The following is a 26,474-nucleotide window of genomic DNA, read 5'->3' as shown; positions in this document are numbered from 1 at the left end:
TGCTTCCCTGCCTCTCTCACCCCCCCCCTTTCCTTTCCCCCAACCCTGGGGCTTTTATGGATGCTTTTATAGCAAGGAGGCCCAGTGTCAGCCAACAACTTGCATGGACTCCCCAAACCTTGGGATCCCTGGGCTAGACTGGTCCAGTGCCTCCTGGAGTGTGCCTTCAGCATTGGCTCCTCCAGTCCTGCACTGATCCACCAGTCACAGGTGCTCCCAAGCCCCTCAAGTGTGCCTGGCCACTTCAGGGAGTGGTGGGGGGGAAGTCCTTCAGCAATATCTGAAGGTCGTAGCTGTGGAAAAGGATTCCCAAGGCTTAACTCACAACATGCCTCCTGCCTCCCCAGGGATGCAGGGAATGGCAGCCATGGGGTGGGAGGTCCTGAGCTCAGAGTTTGGTGGTGGGCTGTCTGCCAGGAGCTGAGAGTGGTTTCCAAGCTCTGGACCAGCACCCACTGTGGATCCCCTGTTACTTACACAAAACACTTTCTCTTTAAGCAGCCACATGCCAGGATCATTCAAGATGGGAGCTCTTCCTCCTGTGGCCACATCTGGCACTGACTGTGTGAATTTTAGGTAGGTAGCAATCATGCTTTTGCACCTCCATACCTCACCGGCATGTTGTGCCACTTTTTTTCATCAATATCACTGTAATATGCCTGGAAGCTTATCAAATGAAACGAGTAGCAATCAAAGTATCCTAGCTGACTTCAAAAATAAATTAGTCTTCTTCCGCTTCTGTCTATAAAAGAGATCTACCCTAAGAGCTGGATAATTGGTAAGCTCTGGCCCTCTTAAGCCCACATCTATATAATTTGCAAAGCTGGGTTTAACACGATGCTTCAAGTTAATATGCTGACACAATATGATTTTCTAAAGAAAAAGGCTGACTACAGGTCTTCAGAAATTCTTAAAAATGTTCTGCTTAGTCTTATGGCAGTCTGTCATACTAGCCAAGAAAAATGCAAGACCAGGTTTTGGGTGTTTTTGAGCAGTTAAGAGTCAGGAGTACTGTGGAAGGAAAGGGAAGTTACCTCTTGCTTCCTGTGAACATCTTCTCCATGCTATAAAATATTGCTCACTCTCCTTAGCCAGATGAAGAATTTATAAATGGCAGGGAAATCAAGAATCCAGGAGACTCTGGAAGTGGGAATTTTGACATCTAAAGCAAATGAAACAGTGCATTTGAATTACAGTATATTATTGTTTTTATGAATTTGTTAGTCTTTTGATTTAGAAATGGTTGTATTGTTAACATAGTACTTCCTTTGCTGTAGCTACACACTTAAGTAGGCATGATACAACATCCAAAATTGCTACCTAGAGATACGGTATTTTGTACACAGTATGATTTCTAATTGCTTGAATAATACTGCACAATGGAATAGTTTTTTACTCAGTGAGAGCTGTTTCTCACTGCTTGAGATATAATAACCTCTTGGGAAGTCATGGAGCTGCAAACTGTAATGATCTATGTAGAGCATTTTTGCTCAGTCTCTATTCTTAAAAATGCTCAGCATTCACTAAAAAATGAATCAGGAGAAACTGGTAAAATAAGTTGCAGAAACAGAATGAGATGGCTCTTCAGAATTATATATAGAAGGCTTTTTAAACGCCCACATCCCCTATATTAAAAACAGTGATTCAGAAAATCAGCCAGTGGATTCCTGAACCAAAGTATTGTGTGAGATTTTTGCAGTCCACGTTTAAAGAGATGCATTGTTTACAAGAATGAAATGGGTATTACAAGGCACTTTTGCAGTACAGCTGTCTTGTAGTGTAGTCTCTTTACTTGGATGAGATGATGCTAATTTTAATTTACCAGTTTAATTTGCTATATTCATCTATGCATTTATAAAAACAAATTTTCTTCTCAGAAATATGTATGAAACAAGTCAGCCAGAAATGTACATGGTAATATTAAATAATCAAAACAGAGTGAGCCTGAAAAGAGTAGCAAAGTCACATATCTGATGCCTACAGCAAAGAACTGGAGTTGGGAAGATATTGTGGTTAAACCTACCTGCAAGTCAAGTATCTGCCATCCAAATCCAGAATCCCCTTTTTGAAAGGATGAAAGGGGCTGACTGCAGCCCAAACTCCCTGCATCACTCTTCCAATCCTCCTTAAAGGTGAGGGACCACTGGAAATATTTTGGTTTGTCAGTCAAACCACAGTGGGAAATGTTAGTTAAACTCCCTGTCACAAGATGTGGAATTGAGATGAAGGGGAGGTTCCCAAAATGATGCCACCTACTCCCCTGGCATGGGATGTCCCAAGGCTGGGGAGGTGCCTTGGGACCTCAGTGCCAGGGACTCAGCTGGCATCAGGACCTGGTACAGGGGCAGCAGCTGCCCTGGACCCACCTCCTAGCAAGGTTTAGGATGCAGTCCAGAATAGGAGCTGTAACGTTATTTAGAAAGCTGCACCTTTTCTTACGAAGGCATTCTCACTTCTTACCAAGCAGTGAGATAGATCAGAGTAAGAAGTCTCCTGCTGCAATACATGGAAAACCATAATGGACAGGAGCCTCATCAGGGGAGACCCACAGACCCAGGCCAGGAGCTGGGCTGCAGCTGCTGTTTGCACAAGGAGCAAGGGAATTGCGTGTTCTTTCCCTTTCCTTCCTCCTCATTCACGGCAGGCTGAGAGCTGCTGGTCCAGTACAAGCAACCTCGATGGTCGCTCTGCAGGTTCTGTAGGCACTCCCATAGACTGGAAGCTAAGGCAGTGCTGAATGCAAGCTGATACATTGTGAATGGTCATGTGCCCTGAAACAATTTTGTATTGGTGTGTATTGATGAGCCTACATCTATTTTGTCATGAAGTTCTTAGTGTTACTGACCCACCTGCCTGGGAGTGTGAGCCCAGACTGCAAAACCCCGAGCAGACTGACAGCTGGGCACCAAGGGTGGGGACTCTGCTTTCCCAGATGGAGAAGCTGCTGTGCAAGCGCTGCCAGCCCTGACAGCAGCTGCCCAGGGGGAGGCGAGAATTCCCCAGATGGACGGCTCCTTGCTCAAACCCTGCTCAAAAAACACCAAAGAGAGGAACTACCTACTGCAGAAACCCTCCTCCCCCACCGGAGAAAACAGCCTATGACCTTCTTGAATGCCCTTGCCCAGCTGAGTGTTTGATTTTTGTGCTGAATTTTATTCTAAACTCAGTATGGAGCAGCACTGATGGTGGCTGTGCTTGTTATATAGGCATGTGAGTAGACTGAAAGCTGAGTAATAATTCTAAAAAAGATACACCCTAAGGACTTTTTAGGCTTTAGGGGTACCTAGTGGGACTGAAGAACTGTAGCTATATATTTCCTTCCTGCCCCCTCTGCTAGAAGAGCACTGGAGGAATTTTCTAAAATATCAGTCAGCGTTTCACCCACTGCCATCTATGATCTTTTTCTGGACAGAATAAATAGTGGGAAGGGCTTTTTCGGATGGAAATTAAGAGTAGCTCTAGTACTTCAGAGAAACAACAAGCCTTTGCTTCCTTTCCAGTGTTAGCAAGGAAGAGAGGTCTGCTGTACAGGGTATGACATAAGTAAAAGTAGCTGTCATATAGGATAAAAGTTAAGAATAAGGTACATATTCACAATACCTCTGTGTGCTTTTTCAGACAAGAAATCAGTGCTGTGCCATCTTCTGCACTGATGTGGAGATCAGGCTTTGCTGGACACTGATACAAAGGGAGAAACTGTAGCACAACGGCAATTACTGGCAGAGTTCCCATGGACGTTAAGGAAAGGCAGGACTCACACCGAAGGAATTTGAAGCAGTCAGTTTCATTTCGAGTGTGGCCTCTTGTGGGCTATTTCTCCGCTGCTTTTCAAAACTAAGCTGGTGATTGCAGAAAGGATTGTCCTGCATGCCTTCATTCCAGAGGAATTTATTCCAGAATAAAGCCACCCCACCAGGCATTAGCAAGACAAGGCTTCCTGCTCAGTCCCCTTCTAGCCTGTCGGGCCTGTGCTGGAGCAGCCTGCTTTTAAAGGAAGTGGGAGACCCAGCCAGGGATTGACTTCTGCAAGGAACTGCCAGCAAATGGAACAGCAGCTCAGCCAGCATGGCCCAGTGAAACCAGCTCAGGTAGGATTTGAGGTGGTCATCTGTGTATGAGCAGTCCAGGGCAATTTCAGGAAGCAATGGGCTAAGTCCACACTGGTGACAAAGACAATGAGACAAAGATGGGGAGTTTTATTCTGTTGCTGTCACTTGGGGAATTAGAGCCCTCAGAGGTGGCACCAGGAAGAAATGAAGCATCAGCCCTCAAAGAAGGCTGTGTTTGAGACAAAGGAGAGTCCCCTAATAAATCTCTCACTGTCTCTCTCAGATTGCGACAGCCTGTCACAAGTCTGCAACACTTTTCTCTAGAACTCCACACAACCCAGAGCTGGAAAAACAGCACTTCCACAAAATGCACGAGTTCCTGCAAGTGACAGTTGCCTGATCCATCCTACGGGGAACACACCGGAGGGATCCCGCTGTGTGGGATTTGTGGGAAGGGTTGCCTTGAACACTGGGCTCTGGCTGTGGGAGCTGCCCGGTGTGGGCCATTGTGCGGGGTTGTATAATCCGAATGAAAGACCTTATTGTGATGGGTGCTGCTTATGGCATAGGAAATTGTTGTGAGATTTTCAGGCTGAAGTCTCCTGTTAACACTATCCCAGCACTGTGCTGTTTGGGCAGAGATTGTGCTGTGCTCCCTTAAAGAGCTTTTGGAAGACAGTCCAAGTGAAAGATGAAAAGGAAATGCTGGAAAGGAAAAAAGAAAAGATACCAGCATGTGGGTTGCAAAAGTAGAGGTATGCTGGAAACCCCACCATCTTCTACTCTAGCCTTTCTACAGAGAAGCATTACATCCATTGAGCATAGCATTTTTCCTCCTTCTTATCCAGCAATTTTGCATTTAATGGTAAGTGCCTGAAGAATATTAATGCATATTTAAACTAGGAAAAAACCACATAGTTGATAAAGCCCAGTGTGGACAGACTGGAGCATTAGAGAAGAACCCAGGAGACTAAACATAAAAGATCAAGACCTGAATAGGACTAAAAATGGTTTAAACCTATATCTGGACTACCAAAATATCAACTGTCACGTTAGATCACTTTTCAGATATTTGGAAGCAATACAAAGTTTCCTCTGTTAGTTAATTACTCCCTTAACTGTCCACTACAGAGTTTCTTTCATTTCCTCTCCCAAACATCTGGCAGTAGATACTGCAGAAGCCCACAGTCAGCAGGATACGCAAGCAGGGGCCTAACTTTAGTTCATGAGTCATCCCCGTGGCTCCAGTGGGACAGTTCAGGTGGTTAAAGTTAAGCATGTACTTAAGTACTTTGCAGAAATGAAACGGATCTGTGCCAGAGGGAGGTTGCTGCCTAGGTGGGAACGGGTCGTTTGCGTGTCCTTAACCATTTATGAAAGGGATTCGTATAAAACATAGCGAAAAGAGACCCCTCTGCTGCGAGAGCAATGATTCCTGATTTTTAAAAATGGACCCCTGACAACCTTTACAGTCTCTCTCAGCCCCCTTGTTATTTGAAGCTGGTAGTTGGAAATGCTTTGATCAGGTTCACCAGAGCAGGAAGTGATTGCTCACCCTCACCTTACCCCGCTCAGTGAGCCTGCAGGGCATGGAAAGACAACCCCTGCTCCAGACACAGGATACCTGCTTTGTTACAAATGTTCTGCTTTTCTGGTAGCCACAGTTCAGCTGACGACCTAGAGCTGTGTTTGCAGGCAAAAATGTCACTCTGTGGAGTCACCATCCACAAGCAGAGGCACAGAACCAGAGCACTTCCTCTCCCCCATTCAAATGTTTGGTGGAGCTTAAGAAATCCTGATTTTTTAAAATTCCGTTGGGAGCTCTTTTATCCAGGCCATGGTGAGCACATTCTCTGGAGCCCTGATCACCACAAGGCCTGCAATTAATTCTGCTCAGGCTGCAGTCCTGTCTCCACCACACCCCGAGTATTTGCCTTCCTCTGGCTCCAGTGCCACAAACCTGACCACAGGTGGTGGGTTGGGTGGGCTTTGGGCTTCAGGCTTCGTGGAAGTAGAGTTCATGCAGAATACAAGACTTGTATTATTGCACCTATACAGGAGCTGTATGATGCTTCCAAATAATCCCTTTAATAAAATCAGATAGTGATTTGTTTCAAAACTCTGTAAGGTTTCAAAACTCTGTAAGAGTATCTGTGTCACCAGTAATTCCTTTTTTTCTGAACATAAAACATGAAAATCAACTTTTGCCAAATAGAGAGCAATTTTTCCTAAGCCCTAATATCTGCGTAGTATTTCTCCTTGCACATTTTTCCCAACCTGTCAGAATCGTAAGACTGAAAATTATAAAGCAAACAGCTTTGCTAGAAAATGTCAGGCAGCCACATATTTTTCAGAAGAACAGAGTCTACTTTATGCTGGGTAGCATTGTTTGAAATTGAGTTTTCAAGGTGCACGATTTTTCATTTCCAAGTCAAGGCTAATGGAAAAATTTCACTTCCAAAGGTAAGATATGGAGCAACTGAAAACAGGGATTTAGAAAAGAACTGCCATCTCAGCAATCATTTTGAACATTAGGATCATTTGACATTTTAAAACTGGTGGCGGTGATTCACTTATCAGAGGGACTTAACTAGGATTTGTGTATATGTCTTTCAAATACTAAGTGTAAATCATCAGTCTTCCGTGACTCTGTTTTCTCCTTTGCAGGGTCTCTCTAAGCTCTCAGAGTTTCTCTCATCCTTTGAATCATCATGTGAAATGGACTTTAATATTTACTCCCCATCCAGCACTGAGTAAACTTTTCCTTCCTTCAGTAGTTTTAGTCTGTGCCTACGAAGCATGGAGGCAACTTCCTGGGATGGAGGAACCGAGCTCACCATGTGAAGGAGTCTCTACTCCTACTTGCCTCAGAGGCTGAGGTCATGCACATGAAAGGCAGACTGTTGCAAATGAGTTAAGAAAATGAGCATGAAGGTCAGTAACAGCATTAGAGAAAACTACAGAAGAAAGTTTTGGGTTGACATCTTTAAGAGAAGTCAACTCAGAGGACTTTTTTTTTTTCATACAGTGCATGGGAAGGTTGCTTTGGCCAGATCCTGGGGAACAGATGCAGGGGAGCATTGTCACACACTAATGCCCTCCTGCTGCTAAGCAAATATCATGGCCTTTATTTAAATACATATGCATGATAAATCTTTGGTAAACATGAAAACTACCAACAGTTTCCTTGAAATTAAGAATATCTGAGTGTTTCTCCGTTGCAAGAAATTTTTAGTGCAGCAGCACTGCTCTACTTGAAGAGCCTTTTCCAGTCCTGCCACACAATGAATTCCCACCTTCCATTGAAACTCCTGCTAGAAAAGACTGAATTGCAGCCTGCTGTCCTGGGCTAGGGTGCTATCTGATTTAATTTCAAGGCAGGCAGAGGAAAAAATATGGGAGAGGAGCAGCATTGAAAGAGCACATGGAAATGACCTACCATGGCAATGGAGAAGAGTGGAATCAAGAAACAAGGCCATTTTCTCCACAGGATCATCCTCTGCACCATTTAAATACACAGGCATTCCTTGCAGACATGCTTCCTGCTTGTTTTGACTACAGGAAATAAGGCAGCAGGGAATACAAAAGTGTCAGGCAAAAGGACCTTTGTCAAATTACAGCTTGTACAGCTGTCCCTGGAGCAAGAGTAGGCTGCCCAAAGAAGACTACAGAGGAGAAAAAGTTAGTATAGTAGAAGAAATTCTTCTTTCTGCTCCTAGCATATCGTTTCCCTTCCCATACCTTTCCCCAGACTCTTCTGTCCTGCTTTCATTCCTTAGAGTAACCTAAAAAAAGTTCTGGTAGCTTGACACTAATCTTGTCACCATTTCTTGTGCAACTGAGTAAAGAGTACAGCCTGAGCAAGAAAGCTGAGCATCGTACAGCAGAGTTTGGAATTAGCCTTGTACATCCTGGATTTCCCCTCTTGTCCCCACCTTGTGCCCATTCAGGTGCTTCATACTGAATTTATCTATAGCTTGGTCTCACATGCTGCTGTCAATGAGCTTTTCTTTTAGCAGTCATTTATCTATGATCCAACAGGCTCACAGACTTCATAAAACTTCTTTTAAAAAGCATTTTACTTTGCATTATCCAGTGATTGTTTAATAGCAGCCAAGATGTATTCTCTTGAAATGCATACCTGAGCTTGCACATCTATTGTATCTGCCACTTACAGATTCACAACAGTCTGCTGGATTACTGGTCCCTAAAGATGGAGTTTATCACTCCAAACACTTGAAAATGCTTCTAGAGAGCAAAGGCTTTTATCCAGGCCAATTACTTACCTAATGCAAAATTTTCTGAGGATCACTTTTATTTAGAGGTCAAGAAAAGAAAACTCGCTCAAAAAATTACTCTTAAATTGCCTCGTGTGAAAGGAATGCAAGTGTTTGATGCAGTAGTCATATTAATGGGCTTGGTAACTCTGTCTGGAACAGGAAAGGAATATAAACAAATTATTTCTTACAGTGTGGTTTGCTCTGTCTGAGAGGAAGTGAAACTGCAATGACACCATTTAACCCTTGCAGGACCAGGTATTAGCAGCCTGGTTTAAATGACAGCATTGTTTTGCATGTTTTCTCATTGAGGCAAAGGGATGTGCCCTCTCCTTAAAGAGAAGGGAGCTGTCAGTGTATGCCTACCTCTTTTCAAAGATGTTACAGGAGGGCATGTTTTTTACAAAACCAAGTAAATGTTGTTATTCAATGGCCAGCTGTGACCCCTCATTTAAATAAAACAGCAAATGAAGCAAAAATTTAAGGAGGGAGAAGAACTTGTTGATAAACATCTATTTTACACTTCCATTAACATCTCAGACATATTAAGAGTAAATGTTATTTGAATAGATGCACGCTGTTTCATAAGATAATGCAAGGGAAGTTAAGCAATCTGTGATGAAGTATGACTCGATGAGGAGTGTTTATCCCATTAATATGCTAAATAGCCCATCACCAGTAGCCCCAAAATGTGTGAGTTGAAATCAGAAGCCAAAACCTTTTGCTGAAAGAAATAAAATGTGCAGACATCAAGGTCAAGCACGACAGGTACCACTTCTGCTGCACAAAAGTCCAACCTGCGCACTCTGTGGACAAAACGTCCCTGCTGCAGGTAAATGCACAAACCTTTGTGTCTCTCTGCCGCAGCAGAGATCCAGCCCCGGGAGGGAAGGAGTGCTGCCAGTGTTGCCAGCGTGACTGCACAAGGGGTTTCTTCTGGCAGCAGAGAGGCAGCTCTGCCTCTTTATACCCCCAGGAGATGGAGGTGTGCTGGCAGTTCCTCACAGCTGGCAAAATTCTGTAACAGCAGCCTGGGCTCCCACACTGAACAGTACAGTCTATTTCTGAGCAATTATTGCCTTGAGGGTTTACACAGCCCTAAATATAGATTGATGTTCAGGAGAAAAATCGAGTTACATCTACCTTTGGCTTTAGAGGGAGCCAAATAACATTTTGCTAAACAAAAGAATACATCTGAAGATGCTAATGGCAAAAGAAAGCAAAACAACCTTCATTACAGGTGTCAAGGCTTAGCTGCAAAGGGGCAGCTGTGTTGTCAGCATCACACTGCATAGAAATATCTGCCCCAGTCCAAAACAAAGCTGAATTTGTGGCAGTTTTCTTCTTCTTTCAACAGCTTTTTGGTTTTCAGAGAATGGAATGCAGTTCCTTCTTTCATCACTACCATATTTCTGTAATTCTTATCTGACATCCCTGGCTGTGTTTGACAAGAACTCAGGTGCTGTCTGTCCAGCACACAGAGGCCTCAGCTCTTCAGGGCCACTCCTGCAGCTAATGGGACTCACCTGGTAATTGAACACTTCCTTTAAGGCTGCAGGGAATACCAGCCTTGGATGGGAAGGCCATTGCTCTAACAGTGTGACAAAATGGAGCAGTGCCAGAAGGCCATGTCGCCCGTCCCATGTGCTCACAGCGCCTGGCTCTGCGCTGGTGTAACTCCAGGTGTGGTTTGACATTACAGCAAAAAGCCTGTCTAACCACTTGCTGTAGCTGAAAACTCCCCCTCTGCTGTGCCCAGCACCTGTTTCCACCCTTCCTCCTCCTCATCCTCCTCCCTGCTGGCACTGGGAATTCTCCTGGGAGCCAGTTAAACTCACCCTTCAGAAGAAGGCATTTTCTTTCTCTCCTTTTGTCTCCCTGGTCTGGCTCACAGCAGTATCTAAGGAGCACTGGTGGGGAGGGCAGGAAGGCACAGATGAGGCCATAAGGATGGAAAAGGACAGGGACTGTCCTGGCTGAACCTCCGGGGAGAGGTTTTCTGTCAAGGCTCAATACCTTCCGGTTGAAGCTTCCTCAGGACAAGTTACCGTACCTTGGGTGATAAGAAGTAACATGTTCAGTTACTTTATATTTACCTCGAACTTCTGCTTCTCAGCCTCCTAAAACGAGAGCATTTCATTTGAGATGCTGCTTGTTCTTGTGCTAGATGTACTTCCATCAAGCATGGGGAGCCTTCTTCTCTAAGGCAGAGATAACAGGTAGAGTTCAAAACCCTGAGACTGTTACCTGCTCATCTACTGCCTCTTCTGCTTCAGAGCTTGCACTGGCAGGAGACAGGGCCTTCAAACCTTGCCTAGGCCGTCACCTCGAAGTCCACCTGCCTCCAAAATGGCAATACAGTAGAGTCAGCAGGTGAGCCATGAAGCAGCAGTGATCACCAGAACTTTCTTCAACCAAAATGGGTTGTGGTTTTCTGAGTGCCCTTAACACTAATTTATGAATCCATAACCTTTTCACGTAACTGTCTCTTTACTACCATTTCTTCATTCTTGGCATTATAAAAGGAGATTAGTTTGATTATTTCTTGTAATTTGAAATGGTTACCAGTCTGTGGCCTCTTTTCATCTCCTGTTTCTTGTTTCTCCAACAATGGACCAGCACAGTAGCTGGTGAGAAAACTACATTAAAGAGCCTGAGCTTAGTTAAGTCAAGCCTAAGTCATAACCCAAGGATCTCAAACAAGGCTTCAACAAAAAGGCAAGTGTGGGAACAAAGACTGTGCTGAATTAGAAAAGCTTCTTTTGTCATGGTCATTTTCATGACCACCAGGATTTCTCTGCCCTGATCCAAAAAGACCAACACAAGGCCAGGGCTGGGTCCTTTTTCTTGCTAAATGAGATGTTCCCATTTATCTCGCAGCTACAGATATGATAAAGCCAGTTTGAAAGAGTTTTAACCAAAGTCATTTGCCAGTTCTTGGTTCTCTGGCAGCCCTGAGGAAAAGAGCACCTGTCCCTGCTCTGCTTCCCTGGAGCTGCTCTCTGCAGTGGTGGGGAGGCCCTCACAAATCTCATCTCCCTCTGGAAGATGAGATGATCTAGGTCCTGCCCCTCATCCCAGGAGGCTCCTCTCAGGTCCCTTGTTGCCTGGCAGCAGCTTCTGATCACTCCTGAGCAACACATCCACATCCTTCTCAGGAGCAGTTGCCATCCTCAAATCCTCCAGGCTGTCCTGATTTTCCTGTACCACTTATTAATGTTTATAATTGCAAAATAATTGGGCCTGCTGAGTTTGTAATGAAGGCACATTTTTAAATGCTGTAATCAAAGAACTTTCAATTGGATTAAGACTTTAGTGCCCTAGTGGTTTAATTACAGGCCCAGGTAAGCAAATAAGCTTTAGGTTTACTCCCATCTTTCAGATAGGCCACAGCAAAGTCTTTGTGCCCACTTGTTATCACTGAATGTCTGACAATAATTGAGGGTTGAACCCCAGTGGCCAGGACTCCTACGTGGCATCCCAGGCAGTGAGAGTCAGCCCCAGACAGGCTCAGCTCCCAGCATGAGGCACCACTAGATATACTTAGTCAACATGACAAATGCCAGTGGAGAATTCCTTAGGAGGAGGCATCATGTGAAATAAAAGGTTGATCTGAAGGGTGTACAGCTTGACAAATGCTGCAAGTCAGCACAGCCACTGAAAGGTGGTACCCTCCTCTCCCCTGGCTCCCAGCCATCATTCTCAGCCATGCTGCCTGCTCCCCTCTCTGGCAAAATAGGTTCTATATCCACATGGCAAAGTAGTGTCAGGAGGCTGATACAGTTAAAGGCAACCCTTTCTTCCTTCCTTTTTTCGCCTCAAGGAACTGCACAAATATTTACAATAGCATGGTGAAACAGGGAGCCCAGGGACAGGGACAAGATGCTGGTGGTGAGAGGAACCACTTAAGAGTGATGGGAGCATCAGAATCTGTCTGTTTAAATGTTGGTCACATTAAATCCTAAGGAGAAAGGTGAGAATGACTAAGTTTAAAGGTGGTTATTAAGCTTGAGTCCTATAAAGACAAATAATTATTTCTACGCTGCACCTCTAAAAAGGGCAATGTATTTCAACAGCATTAGAAAATGTGGTCTATCAAACAGGCTTCAAACAGTCCCTGGTGACAAACCTCCTAATCTGGGGCACGGTGAGACGTTGCGCTACAAAGAAGGTCTGAGCAATAAGCAAAACACATTGGGACTTCAGTTTCAGTTCTGCTTTGGCTCATTTGCAGCCCAGTCCTTTTCTAGTTGCAGTCTTTGAACTTCTCCCAAGCACACTCAGGGACTGGTTGGTAGGCAGGATGTGCTGCAGCTGCCAGAGAGATTAATTGGAAGAGAAGTGTAGATCAACACCATCAGCTGCACACACACACACGTATCAATTTAACTACTCCAATTTAGAAAAGATTGAGATAAATTGGTACAATCTTCTTTCTGGACAAGGTTAGAATGTAGATGCTTTCAGCTTGTCAGGTGCAAAACCAGACAAGCTGCAGCACCACCAGGAAAGGGAAAATACGTCTGTGGGTCTATACCAGTTATAAAAGTGTTATAACCAAATAGGTATAAAAATAGGTAGGGGCTGCCTGTATTTTTGCAAAAATTACATCTACGTACATCATACGAAGTTTAATTGTAGTTGATAGCATTTTTCTTGTGGCCAAGTGGTTGTTTTATTTTACTGTGAGGTGTTTTTTCCTCATCTCTCTGGGATGTGTCTGCTTTGACCCCTATTGAAACCACTAAAAACCTGTGAATTATTTTGGGATTACCAGGAGCTTACATTACATGATAAACCTCAATGCAAAAAGAGTTTAACAAATGTTAACCTGTAGTCACTGAACTTTGATTGTTATGTAATTCCCAAGGTTTCTTGGACATCTATATTATATTTACTTGGTTTGGAGGTAAGAGGTACAGACAGAAATTTATTATTTCAAAGAGAAAAAAACCAACAAATTTCCTTGACTAGGCTGAAGCATGCATGAAAGTATCTAAATGCAATTTATCTTCATTAGAAAGACTCAGCATTGAGACATGGGTTCTCTGCTGCTGGTCATACTGGTATTATTTCAGCTCCATTTTCAGATATTGATAATAATGATACTAAATTATATTTTATAATTATAACCATTATATTGTGCTTGTACAAATTTTATTTAACAGGTTAAAATTATAATCTAATCTTAGTAGCAAATCATCATATTTGGTCTATCTTTGAAGGGGGCAAATGGAATAAAAGCTAAAAAGTGGGAGATTCGCTTGTCCAAAGGTAAATGTGTGGCCTTTTCAGAGAGAGGCCCTTTGGCTGCCTTTAGGCAGCACAGAGGTGGGTGCTGTGGGAATGACTGCCCTTAGTCTAGAGCAGCCCAAACAAACCCATTTTGCCACTTTTTACACTCCTATATGTACACAGGGACACCACCCGATGTTTTATTTACCCAGTAAATTTGAGCAGACATCAGACATTTGTCTTTCCAAGAAGAGAGAAAAACCAGAGTTTTGTCAAATGTGACTAAAAAGGGGGAATTATGAGGGAAACAGCTGCTCTGCCTGACCTCTGTAAGTGCTGCACAGGATCCATGAACACATTTAGGGGGAAAGGGAAAAGCAGCATTTGCTAAATTGATTTATTTGTGTTAGCTATGCCATATAAGCATCCCAGCAGTTATTCCCAGATTATTTCTCTTAACAGAGCGATGAGAGCTGCACCTCCCCTATGGTCCTGAACCACACCCATCACCTTCATCCAGGTGCCCCTGAGGGGATGTGGGGATGTTTCAACTCCCTCTACAGCTGCTGAAGGGTAAGTTTAAATAAACTGTGTGCTTCGTCAGCACTAAATCCTCCTGCTCCGAGATGCTTGCAGACAAAATGAAGTGGGTTTTTCATGAAGTTAATGTCACTTTAAGGATTCATGTAAATCCTTCATGGGTTTTGCTTTCATTTTCAGTATGACAGAATTTTATGGTATAATCATATCAACTCTTCTACTTTAAATTCAGTCTTTCACCAGGGGATGGTTTCTACCACTTTGCCCATAGTCAGTAAAAGCAAGGTTTTGCCCTCTGAGCTGCACAAAAAATGGCTAAAACACTTTACAAACTCTGTTTTCCTTTTCACAATATTTAGTTCCTCAGACAATAAGCAAATATATCACTCTTCTAGAGAGGAGTTTCATTTCCTTCTTATGTACATTACCTCAAGAATGATTAAACTTTGGGCTTAGTTTGCAACATGCAATTTCTGCTTCATCCAGCAGCTCTTGGCAGGTTGTTTTTGGGATTATGTGGCACAGAGTCAGTGCTGGCAGCACTGTCCATCCGTGAGGATGCCCCTGCCACATCCCATGGGGTGTGAGGAAGAAATGGCCTCCTTTGCCCTTCTCAGAAGGCTGTGGCAGGAAAGAGGGAGCAGGAAAGAGCTGTGGCAGGAAAGAGCCCCCCCGCTTTGGAAGAGCAAACAAGACATCAGCTGCTCCCTGAGGTCTCCCTGGGAAACGCACAGCTCATAGGAGCTCTGGATCTTGTGGTTCCTCTCCATGAATGTTGCCTAAAAATAGAGCTGAAATGTGACTGTTCAAGATACAGCCTTGTGGTAAACAAGGAAATTGAGCACATAGCCATGAAAGTTTTGCTTATTTTTCTATCGTGGTCTGTAAACTGTTAAAACTGTAGCTTTTTATTCTAGGGTCAACTGCCAATAAGCTTAAGAAAACCTTCTGTTGTTCCACTGGTCCAGCTTGGTGCAGATCTCAGGGACTCCTTGCACGTTTCCAAGCTTTTTTCCAGTAGGCACTTTGATTCAGTAAGCTTACAATGCAAATAAATGTTATTTGTAGACATATGCCAGGTAGTATAGACATTTACATTACGACTGCCTGAAACTGTCCATTATTCAGTTGCCTATTACTTGGGTAGACATTATCCAGAGTTTACATCAGACTGAAAGTAGAAGCCATTTGCATGTGCATGCTGGACTCGTTCAGAGCCGCAGGGAGCATCACACACTGGCCTTGCCACAGTGAACTGAGCCTCTCAGGGAAGACACAGACAAAATTGATGATACCTTTCCAGGCTTGCTTTGCCAAATACAGCCATGATTCTGAAATTACCAAGCTCTGGAGCATCCTGAGGGATCCTTTAGCTGAGATGGTATAACCTGGGTTGTTTCCATGCATGCCCATGGCTTTGCTTCCACACCTCAAGCTTTCCCAAGATATTTTGGAGAAAGGCTGCTTGGGGGGCGCACTGCTGTTCAAGGCAGATTCTGGAGGGTCTGGCAGTAAGGAATCTAGAAAGCCTAATGATCAACCTCCCTCCTTTCCCAGCTTCCTCTGGAGGTGCACAGCTCTGTGTTTCTCAGGATGCAGGAGTGGGAGGAGGGGTGAGACAGGGATGTGTGAGACAGCTGAACCCAGCTATGAAAAAAGCTGCTGCCCTCCCTTGTTTGGAGATGTACACAAGCTGAACTTGCAGCCTGGCTTTAATGATGACTCCATATCCACTGTAAGCTGCCTTCCCACTTATCCACTATATACTCTGGAAGTAGAATAGGCTCAAATGCAGTTATTTCATCACTCTTTATATCTGCTGTACACTCCCCCTTAGGCTCTACTTCTTGGGAGCTGGGATGCTTTATTTCACTCTATGTGGTCCTTAACCCCACAACTCACCTGGGCTCTGCCAAGCTCATGCAGGCAGATGATCAGGAGGCCATGCAGAGGTTCTCAAGAGTGCATGGAATAAAGGCTCCAGAAACCTCATTTTTGTCGCACCACTACAGTTGTTCACCATTATTGTGCCAGAAATGGCACCTCAGACTATTGACAGGACAAACTGTCAGCACTGTTAGAGGAGTAAATATGCTGGGCAGCAATGCTGCAAGGTAGAAGCCATAAATGGGCTGCTTTCCTGCTCTAACACCAAAGCATCACAGACAGCCCAGAAAAGACAGAAAGAGGACAAAACCAAGAGCATGGAGACTTGAGCAATGAGGATTCAGCAATGTCTAGGTTAAAGGCTTGTAAAAGGTCACATAAGCCTTTAGAGACCAACTTGCACAAGTTTTTAGGGGGTCTGCATCCCATGTCTTGCTGTCCTGCCTCCTCTCAGCATGCCTGACATGTTTCCCATCTTTGTTCCCTCACCACCCCTCCCCTTACGGATATTTATCACTAGCCTAGTTCCTTCCCTAAAGAAGGGGTTAATTTCCTAAATCCTTCCATCATGCTCTTGGCTTCATCTGGTTTCTCCCACATTCTTGCTGTATCTCCTTCCAGCTTGGGAAGATGATGCCTGCACATTTGTCATGTGGAGCCAGGAGGGCAACTTTTGTGGGTTTTTTCCCCTGCAACTGACTGACCCTTCCTGTCACCAATTTCTCATGCTTTCATCTAGCTCTAAAAAATCCTCTTTGAGTGTTACAATAGGGCACCACACCAGTCTGAGATGCTTCTTCTTTTCCTTTCAGAAATTTTATGGGTATTTTTCTTTAGTGTCTCACCTGGAAAAGGATCAAGGAACATAACCTAGAAATAAAGCCAAGCTAGCTACCACCCTAAACCTATGATATGGACAGCCAGCTTTACTTTACATTTTTTAAAACCATGGTGCTGAGTGCTGTAATGTTTACAGATGTATTTTTGTTAAATTTACACCTACAGTTTTTGTGCAGTCAATCTCAGAATGACAAACACAGGCCTACTAAAAAGTCAGCTGAGAACTGCACAGAGGAACCAGGCTGGGATGGAGAGGATTTTGTTGTTGTTGCTGTTGTTAAGGATGGCATGAACGAGGGGAAGCAATGAATGCATTGTCTTTCATTGCCTTGGCAGGATAAGAGCTCTGGAGGAGCCCAGGCATGCCCAGTCCAGCAGAAGAGAAAAAAAGAGGGCTGCATATAACATTCTCTCCAGCATACAAAAGAGGAACAGAGGCTCTAAGAAGATGCCACAGGGAAGGCAGAAGTAAACACAGAGACAGCTGGAGAGTTCCTGGAACAGGGGAGGAGTGGGAAGGCGTGAGGCTGGGAATTGACTGAATCCTCTGTGCAGTCACTCTGGTCTCAGCTTCTCCTCTCTTCTCCCTGGGGTGGACAGCAGGAAACTGGGTTATGCTCCCTCAACTTCTGGCTGCATGTGCACATGCCCAAGTAGAGACTGCAGCTAGACCAGGCAGAGAACATATGGGATGATACAATGTGGATAAATGGAAATTTTGCCCATTTTAAACTGGCAGGACAGAAGACAAGGTAGGAGCATGCAATGGGGTTAGATGTACTCCTGACTCTATAAAATACATATGTCTTAAATGCCTCAGACCTAAAAACACAGCATTCTGAAAGCAAACGATCCCTTGTCCTCTTAAACAGGCACACCTTTCCAGCACTGTCCCTCCCTTGGCACAGGGGGACAGAAGGACATCAGGAACTAAAGGTCCAGGGCAGCTGGAGTGAAGAAAGGGAAACTAAAGAGAGAAAAGGCATCTCCCAGTGAGCCACACGGAACAGAGGCAGAAGGGTGCAAGGGAAGGGGCAAGGAGGAGAACGGGAGATAAAGTTATGATGAATGGTGTGGTATTGTGTTATTGAAGGTCAGAGAAGAAAAGGACAAATGCAAAGAGAAGCCAGCAGGACTGGAGGAAGGGGAGAATATGCAGGAAGAATTGGGCAATGAGATCTCCTTGGAAAGATGAGTGGTGTTGGGGTAGTGGCTTTCACAGCCCTCTGAGAGGGATTTACAGCTCCATGACTTGCACTCTCATCCAGCAGCTGATGCTGCCTTGGATGTACAAACCTTTGTGTCCTGAGTAGTGACTATTTCTTCTAGGCATCAAAGAAGCTCAGAAGTTCCTGCTGGTCATGCTGAGGAGTTTGGCACTGGCAGGAGCTGCTGTCATGTGCATTTATAAAGGTCCCCACCCACAGCAGTACCCAAACACGCCAGGGGCTCCACTGAGCTGAGGCAGCCAGGTGCACACCTGCCTATGGTGTGTGATGTTCACTGCTAACAATTCTGTAGCTCATTTGAGACAGCCCCTGCCCGTTCTGCTGTACACTGTGTACTGAGGAGAAAGCTCCCAGCACACCCATTTAATTCACATTTGTAACGGGAGATTGTAATTTTCAAATATTTATCAAGAACTATCAAGAGCCATGCCAGAAATTATTTGTACATAAGAAGCACTTATAAAGTGCAGGAGAATGCTTGGAAAAGCTGAGGTTTAGATTGCAAATACTGTGGTATCATGACAGCTTTTCACTGAGAGTTGCAGCATGTGCGTTTGCACTTCTATTATAAAACCTTATTCAGCTGCTGAAGGGGCTAAAGCCATTCTTAGGTTCTCTAAAAGATCTTTTTAATTCTCAGCTCTCCCAGTGGGAGGCTGGAGGCCAGCTATTCTTTCCACTTGAAGAGTAGGTACCTACAATTCTTGACAAGCAAAGTTCTTTGTAGGCAGACAAAAGTAGGCTAAAAGCAAAGATGCCTGTTAGGAGTATTTCACTACATACAGAAACTGAGAATTGTTGGTTCTTATCCCAACTTGTCACCCCTTTTTTACAATATGCTGAAGATGGTTATTCTTGAAGAAAAGACCTTTTTCATAAGCAAAAAAGTCATACTTATATTGCTCAGAACAGAGAATATTAAATATCACTAATAAAATTATTCAGCAAAAGCCCAATAATGTGTTTAAGTGCTCACCTATGAAAATTTAAAATATTCATTCATTTATGTGTCAGTGGATGAAAAGTAGATCCTCTAGAACAAGTTATAAAAATCTTTCCCCTGCTTTTTGTCAGTCATGTTCTCAGAAATGTCCTGGACGTGGCTGATGGATGTGATGGGCAGCGTGATCCTGATGCAGAACCCAAACCTTTGTCCTCCAGATTGTACCCAAGAATTCACATCTGACAGATCAAAGCAGATGAACTCCTGAAGAGCCAGTGACTTAGCTCAGCCATCATTGCAGTGCTGAGCTTCCTACAAAAACTTCTGAAATGTCCAGCCTCCAAACAGAAAAAAAATATTCAATAAAGCATCTGAAAACTGCCATTCTAAGTCTCTAATACAAGCACTACTCACCTCTAAATACATCTGATTTTGTTTTTGTAGGCAGTTTGTTCCTCGGTGCCTAATTTCTCTCAGGAGACTTAGTTGCCTAAATCAATATTTACTGCAATGATTCAGTAAAACTGCTAAATAAGACATGTTACAGAAACACATAATCTTAATACTTTATTTTAAAAAACATCAATTCTAAGAACTGGGATGCATGAAATGTAAGCCTGGAATTATCCACACTAATTTTTGTTCACTAGATAAAGTTTACTTCCATAAACAAATGCCTGTAAAGCAAGACACTATTTTTATCATCCCTTTAAATCATGTTAGATTAACAGATTAGGAATCATGCACCACTTGTCAGATAATAATATGGAGTTTAGGTTAGAATAAAAAGAGGAGTAATAGCACCAACCTTATCCACATGATATATTCCTTATGCCACCAGCTCTCCACTACCTAGGACAGCCTGAGCCTGACACTATAGACAGGAAAACCCAGTGGCAGAACTATTGCAGACTCAAGAGTCACTCTGGCATCCCTGTAGCACATTCCAGTTTTTGCAAATGCTCATGAGTTGAGCTGGCTCCTCACAGATAAGATATGAAAACAGTGACACAGTCTACTCATGGCTGAATAATCTTCCCACAGGCTTTGGGGACTGAACAATCTTAGCAGTCAGACTCTCAGAAATTCAATTTGCTAAGTCTTAGACAATGTTCTTGATATGGTATCCTCCTTGTTAACACAGAAGAAAGAAATGAACCCTTTCTTTTCTAGTATTTTTTCTTTATTTTGCTGCTTTTCCCAATGAAACATTTTAAACCAGCCTTTAAGGATGAGAAACAGCTTCATGTATAGAACAGCCTTCCTAGAGGCAATTAATGAATCCAGAGAGTGATTTTTTTAAAAAATTGTAACTATTATTTGAGTTTGATTTCATGATCTGTCTGTTGTACATATGTTGAAGAAAATCTGAATTTTTGTTTAAACTGGATTGCACTCCTAACACAGCATAAAATATTAAAGATTTATATTTTCATAATACTATTCCCCTTTCCAAGCCAGATCCCACCTGTCAAGACAACTTCTTAGATCTTTCAAATGTTCACCCCCTTTCAAACCACGATTCTTAGAGACTGCTAGTCCTGCTCCAGCATGCAGAGGCAATGAGCTGCTGTCTTCTTGTTGTAGCGTGCAGTTTGTGCAATAACTGGGGGAATTAAGGCAATTTGATTTCCTGTGTGTTTGTGTCCTCCTCTCTCACTGAGATAAACTCAAGCAGGTTGTCCCCTGGTTTACACATCCTCTCCTAAAGAGACTCCCCAGGGACTGCCAGCTGGGCACTGGGACTGGTGGTGCCTCAAGCCTGGTGTGGTGACAACTTGCTCCTGCCTCCCAGCAGGATGCTGAGCTGGACACTCTCTTCTACCCAGTTATTCGTACCTGCAGGAGCAAGGGATCTTCCTGATCCCAAAATACAAGACACCCCTAACTGTCTTGAAGTGCTCCTTTTCACATAATAAAGTAACACCTTAATGAAAGTCTTAATTACTCATGCTTTTCTTTCATCTTTTCCTATGTTAGTAAGAGTCAAAGAAATTTTAGAACAAATTACTTCTTTTTTGTTTGTTTGTTTGTTCTTCAGTTCCTCCCTAGTACCAAACATTTTGATCTTCTATGTTTTAAGAGATGCAATTTTATCATCTGCAAATCCATCACATTATGCTTTTTTAATGCTTTCGTTAATAAAATTAAATTAAATTAAATTAAATTAAATTAAACAAAATAAAATAAAATACATTTCCTTTTATGATCTTGGAATGAATTCTCCAGGACAAAGAAAAATGAAACAAACCTTCTTGCTGGTTGCATTAGAGAGATTTACTGTTTGCATTTGTTACTTATTTCTCCTGCATTATCTCAGTTCTTATTGGGAATATGAACTTTTTTCGTGTTACATACTGTTCTTATAAGTTTTACCGTTGACAAAAATACAGCAGGAGTGAAGCTGGTGGTTTTAAGCAAACCCCTTTGTTTTACTTTCACTCTTAAGCAGAAATAGCTCTTTAAAGCAGTAAGTTTCATTTTAAAGAGACACTGTTTATGTGAGGAGTTCCAGTTGGTGATACACTTCTGACTATTGCATACCTTGCCTAGTAATCTATGCAGAAAATCATAAAGGTGTAACATTCCACAGAGGAGGAGCTTTTACTTGGAAAGATGGACAGACCTGTCCATCCTTGCCTTCAAACCATTCTCCAGTCCCACCAAGTGTGTGAGCAGAACAAAACTCAGTCTAAAGTAAACCAATCACGTCTAGACTGAACCCAGTCAAACAATGTGAAACTCAGCAACTCTTGCCCATCACCACAGCAGAGGAAATACCAACTACAGCAGAACAATCCTGGATCCTATCCCTGAGTGTCCAAGAACGTGATATGCTTCCTCCAGTGCATGACTGCAAGAAAGTTAAGTAAATAACCATTGTGACTCAGGAAGAATTCACACAAAATGCCCATAGGGGAAGAAACACCTACTTGGCAGTCAGTGGCTGTTTCTCAAAAGGGTCATTTCATCCTAATCCTCAGTCTGGACCCTGAGGGGAAACCTTCTGAGGATGAGCCTAGTAACTATGGCCTCATCTATACTCTGCACAATCCCAGAAATAAGAGGCTTGACAGAGACATATTTTTGACATTTTATAAACTCTCTTGTCCACTGCTAATTTCTCCCTGCTGTGCAGGTTATAGAGTACAAGTCTCTCTCTTTTACTGCCCCAGGAGGAAGTAAGGCTGACATTTCTCCTCCTCTCATGTATCCTCCTCTCTCCTGCAGTGAGGAGCCCCATTCTCCACAGGGACCCATCACCTGCACTATTAAGCAGCACAACTAACCCAAATAATCAAATTGGTACATACCCAGCTAAGCTCTGAGCCATCATCCCCCATTCATCTTTATCTTACTGACTCAGAGAATCATGGAATAGTTTGTGTTGGAAGGAGTCTTTAAAGATCATCCAGTCCAACCCACAGATCTTTGAAATCTCTTGCTTTTTATTTCAGAACAATGGCTTTGTGTGTCTGAGATCATCTCTCAATTCTTCAACTATGAGAGCATGTTAGAAAATTATTCCCTCTTCCTACAAGCCTCATAGCTGCAGCAAAATAATCCACACTATCTGATGTTCCAAAATCAATATATCTATGCCTTGTTAAGGTGCTAGAAAAGCCGTACTAAATTTTATAGTTATTTCTTAGGTTTTAATTAAGCATGAACAATTTGTCCGTCTCTTAACAATACATTGCATACACATGTATGACAGGGAGGGACTGAAGGCTGTGTGGTTTTTTTCACATTTATTCCTGTGTGAACAGCTGTGTAGTTGTACCACTGCATTAAATACTTCTATATATTTATTTAATACTTCTAATAAAATTGACACTGATAGCTCATATTTTGATTACCATAGGATAGGTCTTTTAACTGTAATTTGCCTGTGTTGAATACATAACCCATTTTTGCTGTACAAAACCCCCAGAATTTACAGATTATTTCATCTTGCAGTGCTAGGGATCTCTGTGAAGTTAAAGTTCTCTGCATACATGGAAGGAATGGCAAGTCAAAGCTAATTAATGCAATGAGAATCTGGGAGAAGTTGCTTCCTGTCTTTGAAATTTTCTACATCTTGGGTGAGCTGATCAGGCAGTGAGTGCTTTGTGACAAGCTGCAATGCGGATGATACACTTTCATTTGCAATGTGTTTTAAATGATATTTCCACACTAAGATGCAGTTGTTCCCTAAGTGAGTGTGTGGTGTTTACTTAGGCAAGAATAATACTCTTTTTTTTGCGTGTGTACAAGACTGTTGGCTTTAAAATTTTGCATTCACAGAAGCTGAGTAATGCACTTAATGGTAAGTAATTTCTTTCCCTTTACTGTCCAGTAGGGTTTAGTGAGAGAAACTTCCTTAAGAGATGTGTCAGAACAGAGGAAAATATGCTGGTGTATTACAGCTATGTGGGAAACAGTTATGTAGGTAATTGTAATATTTATTAAGCTTCAGATTTTATATAAGCTACAACTTTTATCTTGAATTTTTCTTTAATCAGATAAAGAAATAAGGGACTTAGCAAGAATAACAGAGCTTTCTAGCATGTTCAAAATTCAGCATGTTTTGTCCTGATGTATGAAATTGGAGATATTCCAAACAATATTCATTGAAAACCAGCAACTTTTTCTTACTTCAAATTTTTGTATCCAGCCAATATGAGTGTAAATATCATTAATCAGAAATTTAGATGGTCTTTCCTGAACACAAGAAAGGGAAATGAGGAAGGCAACAATGCATTTCTTCCTGTTTCTCTGCTTCTGTTGCCATCTCTCTGTGTAACATGAAGACAACATGAACTCTGTAAATGTGCTCCAAGTTAACTTCAGTAGTGTTAAAATACCAATCTTCAACTCCTCATCTCTCTTTTTGGTCTTTAACTATGAGATTAAATAGTGAGGAAACAATATTCCTTCCAAAAAATAAAGAACAGAGCTTGAGAAAACTCTCAAAACCCCTTTTCCAGAGGGTTTTGAATTAATCAGGTGCTTATCCCAGATAGTAAGATAGACTGACATGACTTAAAATACTTGATACTAAATTTTGCCATTGAGGGCATCTGTATAACTTTGAAAGATTATCTTTGCACACTATTAAAGATATGCAAAAACTGATCAACCACATGTAGAAATTGAAAAAAAACCCAGGTATGATCTTGATGAATTCCTCATATGTATGAGACTGAGCCAGTCTGTAATTTATTTGTTCTTGCAAGCACCATCAGCATCTAAATTCAGCACTCTTAGGGCAACTCCAAGATCTACACCTGAAAAATATGTGCAGTGTAGTAAGTCCCACATTCCCTGAGTCCACTTGAAAATTTTAAAGCAATTCTTTGAAGAATAAATTTGTGTGGCTCCAAAGAAAAATTTGGACACAAAATTTTCAATCGACACATCAAGCAATGGTTGTCTTGTAATTTCTACTCCCTGATAAAATGAATTAAGCCTTTCAAGGAGGGAAATGAGCAATAGTGAAGTCGAGCAGTGAGGATCTTCATGTGCAGGACAGACTTGGAAGATCAGCCAGAAGAACAGCTGACCAAAGCTGGAATCACAAAAATGTCCACGAACACTAAGCAAAGGGCATAAATGTGGTTCAATCAAACAGCTGCTTGCTATTAGAATGAGGCTTTTCAAGTACTATGTAGGTAATACTTGGACACTGTAGCCCATTGTTTAGGATAAGTTAAAGAAACCATTCCTGGAAAGAATTGTTTGTGGTTGGACTCCCATTATCGCATCTCCTTTCCCACCCCATTTTTAGCCACTACGTGCAGCACCCATTGTATCTGCTCCCTGAGCACTTCAGATGCTCTGGGCAGCACGTTTCTCTTCCTGTGGCCCAGGCAGTTTGTGACCCACTTGCTGTCTCTGTGCTGCTTGAGGGAAACTGTGGTGGGTTGACCCTGGCTGGGTGCCAGGTGCCCACCAAAGCCACTCTGTCACTCCCCTCCTCAGCTGGATGGGGGAGAGAAAATACACCAGAAGGTTCATGTGTGAGATGAGGACAGGGAGAGATCAGTCACCAATTACTGTCACAGACAAAACAGGCTCAACTTCAGGAAATTACTTTAATTTATCACCAATCAAATCAGGGTAGGGTAATGAGAAATAAACCCAAATAAAAAGCATTTTTCCCCACCCCTCCCTTCTTCCTGGGCTCAGCTTCACTCCTGATCTTCTCTACCTCCTCCCCTAAGCAGCGCAGAGGGACGGGAAATGGGGACTGTGGTCAGTTCACTGCAGATTGTCTCTACCACTTCTTTCTCCTCAGGGGGAGGACTTCTCAAACTCTTCCCTGCTCCAACACGGGTTCTTCCTGTGCAGTTCTTCATGAACTGCTCTGGTGTGGGACCCTCCCTCAGGGTGCAGTCCTCTGGGAACAGACTGCTCCAACTTGGGTCCCCCATGGGGTCACAAGTCCTGCCAGCAAACCTGCTCCAGCATGGACTCCCCTCTCCATGGGGCCACAGCTCCTGCCAGGAGCCTGCTCCAGTGCAGCTTCCTATGGGGTCCCAGCCTCCTCTGGGTATCCACCTGCTCCAACATGGGGTCCTCCATGAGCTGCAGGTGATCTCTGTATCCCTGTGCCCTCCATGCAGGGGAATCTCCCTGTGCCCTCTCCATGGCTGCAGGGGAATCTCGGGTCCAGCACCTGGAGCAGCTCCTGCCCTTCCATCTTCACTGACCTTGGTGTCTGCAGTGCCGTTGCTCTCACATATCCTCACTCCTCTCTTTGGCTGCTGTTGAACAACAGGTTTTTCTCCCTTTCTTAAGTTATCCCAGAGGTGCTCCCATCATCGCTGATGGGCTCAGCCCTGGCCAGCTGCTCTGTCTCGGAGCTGGCTGGTGTTGGCTCCATAGGACACAGGGGAAGCTTCCATCAGCTCCTCACAGAAGCCACCCCTGTAGCCCCTCAGTACCAAACCTGGCCACACAAACCCAACACAGGGTTCCTGCTGGCTAAGTGAGCCATTGCTCATCTTGCTTGCAGCTGCAAACTCACTTCTGGGCAGACACCCCACTTGATGAGAACCCAAATTTCATATCACCTGACACAGCCAGGCTGAAAGTTATGTAGCCGTTCACTTTTTCTCTGCAGCTACTGAAGAAAGAAAAGCATCTCTGGAGGGCAAAGGTGGAATGGGGCAAGCTGTGCTCAGGGAATGCTGCCTTTTGCCATGGTCTGCCCAGGGATGCCGGGGAGCCACGTCTGACACGGTGCCCCATTTGTAGGTGGTTACAAACCAGCAAGATGCATCCAGCTGAAATGAGTATTATTTAACATGTTAGGAGCCTCACTCTCCTTTGAAATAGAGACAGACTTATGATGGATTTAGCTCACTAAGTAGAGGCTAGAGCTGTGCAGTTGGACACAGTCTTTCAGCCATATGGTTTTGATACTCGTAACATTCCTCAAATTAAGGTTCAAGGAAAACTTCAAAGTCTACTATTACTTGGTGAAATT

General features: G+C 43.2%; 1 long non-coding RNA gene across 1 annotated transcript; it reads left to right on the top strand.

Moving 5' to 3' along the window:
- Positions 1-3,818: 3,818 nt before the first annotated feature.
- LOC108446549 lies at positions 3,819-21,157 on the top strand. The gene is made up of 3 exons (XR_001861757.1): positions 3,819-4,088; positions 14,024-14,134; positions 19,132-21,157. It is a non-coding gene; the product is annotated as an uncharacterized LOC108446549 (long non-coding RNA).
- Positions 21,158-26,474: the final 5,317 nt, after the last annotated feature.

The sequence above is a fragment of the Corvus brachyrhynchos genome, unplaced genomic scaffold (genome assembly GCF_000691975.1).
Source record: "Corvus brachyrhynchos isolate BGI_N302 unplaced genomic scaffold, ASM69197v1 scaffold34, whole genome shotgun sequence".
Lineage (NCBI taxonomy): Eukaryota > Metazoa > Chordata > Aves > Passeriformes > Corvidae > Corvus > Corvus brachyrhynchos.
The sequence above is the reverse complement of the archived record's forward strand: the minus strand, read 5'-3'. Positions and strand labels throughout refer to the sequence as shown.